Source organism: Panulirus ornatus, chromosome 12, assembly GCF_036320965.1.
Source record: "Panulirus ornatus isolate Po-2019 chromosome 12, ASM3632096v1, whole genome shotgun sequence".
NCBI lineage: Eukaryota > Metazoa > Arthropoda > Malacostraca > Decapoda > Palinuridae > Panulirus > Panulirus ornatus.
In genome coordinates, this window is record NC_092235.1 from 2665552 (window position 1) to 2668408 (window position 2857).

Here is a 2857-nt window from a genome sequence, read left to right on the forward strand (position 1 = left end):
AATGCGTGGGAAGTATTCTTTCTCCCCTATCCCCAGGGATATATATATATATATATATATATATATATATATATATATATATATATATATATATATATATATATCCTTCAGTATGTTTACTTTCGATAATGAGGAACAAACGAAAGAGCCAAGCAAGTAAATTTCGTCAAAGACATCTCTCTTTTCTAAACGCTGCCTCGCAAAGATTTTCATTAATTCAAATTGAAGAAACAGACGTATTTTCTATTGTCTGGTTAGCTCAGTGGTAGAGCGTGAGTCTGACACACTCAAGGTCGTGGGTTCGAGACCCACACCAGACATATTTTTTGTCTTTTTCTTGTTTCATTTTGTCCGCATCACATGTGTGCAACATTCAGTATGTTCGTCCAACGTTATAGTGAAGATCTTCATAATAAATTGGGGTTTTCGACCTTATCTGAAAGGGTCAGGTCCACCAAGACGTCCTTGAAATCTTCCAGAAGCTTCTGGCGATCCTCCTCCAACTGCTGGGCACATCAGAGTTAACATGGGCCGGACATCGGTTGTGGAACGACTTAATCTGCTTCCGGTAGTTAGCAGGGATGATAATGAGGGCTCTGACCTCATACCAGGTCAGCTTAGTTCCAGTCTATTACTTAGTTCCAGTCTATTACTTAGTTCCAGTCTATTGCTTAGTTCCAGTCTATTGCTTAGTTCCAGTCTATTGCTTAGTTGCAGTCTATTACTTAGTTCCAGTCTATTACTTAGTTCCAGTCTATTGCTTAGTTCCAGTCTATTGCAACGACAATAAAAAAGTAAAACTCATTTCTTCGTGGAAAATTGAGAGGAAAACACGACAGCAACATGGAGATTTACTGTGGTTATTTTGCCGGCTAGTCGGCAACGGTCGGTCAAACACTATTTTGCCGTGGTAATCTCAGTGCTTCATATAATACTAAGTCCAAAAAAATGTTCTTGGGGGCGTAGCTCAGTGGTAGAGCACTTGCTTGGCATGCGAGAGGACCCGGGTTCAAACCCCGGCGCTTCCATTTTTGTTATTATGGAAATTCATTGTTTTCAGTCTTATATGTATATATATATATATATATATATATATATATATATATATATATATATATATATATATATATATATATATATATATATATATATATATAAATATATATATATATATATATATATATATATATATATATATATATATATATATATATATATATATATATATATATATATATATATATACATATATCGTCCGATCAGGGAAGTTAAGCAACGTTGGGTCTGGTTAGTACTTGGATGGGTGACCGTCTGGGAACACCAGATGCTGTTATCCCTGGGGATAGGGAAGAAAGTATACTTGCCTCGTATTCCCTGCGTGGCGTACAAGGCGACTAAAAGGGGAGGGAGCAGAAGGCCGGAAATCCTTTACTCTCATTTTCAATTTTTCAAAAGACGGAACAGAGAAGATATAAAGATATTGTAAAGATGTAACTAATATAAGATATAAGAATGAATGGAAGATACCGATGTAGCTGAAACAAGGAGTAATGAAGATTAAGGTGCAATGAAAATTATTCTGTAGTGAAGATAAATGTATATGTTAAAATTTTGTATTGAACATCAAGAAGTAATGATAATGATGAAAGTGTAGTGACGATGAGGGTTTAGTTAGGGAGTGGTGACAATTGCCTTTACAATGATGATAAGGAGGTAACACAATGAGGAACACAAACTTTACAAAGCTACGTTCAAGTCAGACTTTGAACTAAGTTTGGTAAACAGAAGGATGATGTTAAGATGAGAGTGTAGTGAAGAAGAGTATAGTGATGATAAGGATATTGTCAAGATAGGTTGTAGTGAAGATACGAATGTAGTGAAGATACGAATTTAGTAGAGATGAGGGTTATTGAAGAGTAAAGTTTATTCAAAATGATTATGTAGTGAAGATAAGAACTACTTTTAGTGAACATCAGGGAGTGCAATGATGATGGTATGGTAGAAATAACGGTGTAGTGAAGAAGATGATATAGTGAAGATATATTTAGTGAAAATAAGCTAGTAGTGAAGATACACGTTAGTGAATATGAGGTAGTAATGAACTTAACCTTATTGATCTGATCACCCAAATCCTCCAAACTACGTTCAAGGGCGGATCCAAAGCCAACCGAAAAGGCTATTTCTCTGTGTATTGTTAGTGGTGGTGGGGGTGTGTAGGTGTGTGTAATCATGTATTTGCACTGTATTAGGAGGGAGTTTTACACTCGTGGGGCCCCGTGTAAGTACGTTGTTTGTGTGAGCGGGTAAAATCTAAAGCCTTCCTTGAAACCAACTTGGTCAAGATAAGGTCATATGAAGATGAGGTTGTAGTGAAGATTACAATAAGCCTTGCATAGTGAAGATAAAGGGATTAAGGAGAGGAGATGTAGTAAAGAAGATTATAGTGAACACAAAAGGATTCAAGCTACGTGCAGGGTCAGCCTACGGGTTTGAACTTACATTTTAGGTCAAAGGCATCACCAGTACACCCCGGCCAGCATTAAAGTTTATCCGTAAACACACACACACACACACACACACATAAGTACATATATATATATATTTACACTGTACATGAAGCGTTAACTAAAGCTCATTTGGTGAAATCGTGTTTCCTCACATTAAATGTTATCCCAGATGTCCAAAATTCTTCTCTTTGGTCTTTCATTTTCTATGTTTTCCACTTGACTTTCTTCAGTCGAAGTGATTTACCGTTCATGTTTTAGATTAAACTATATTTGTCAATTTACCAATTCCCTCTCCCATCTCATCATGACGCTTCTTATTGTTCTTTGATTTGAATCTTCAGTTTTCACCT

At 36.1% G+C, this 2857-nt stretch overlaps 1 non-coding gene across 1 annotated transcript; it reads left to right on the forward strand.

Annotated features, from left to right (window-relative positions):
• The first annotated feature begins 248 nt into the window (after nucleotides 1-248).
• Nucleotides 249-320, forward strand: TRNAV-GAC (transfer RNA valine (anticodon GAC)). Its single transcript has one exon. It is a non-coding gene; the product is annotated as a tRNA-Val (tRNA).
• The last annotated feature ends 2537 nt before the right edge of the window (nucleotides 321-2857 follow it).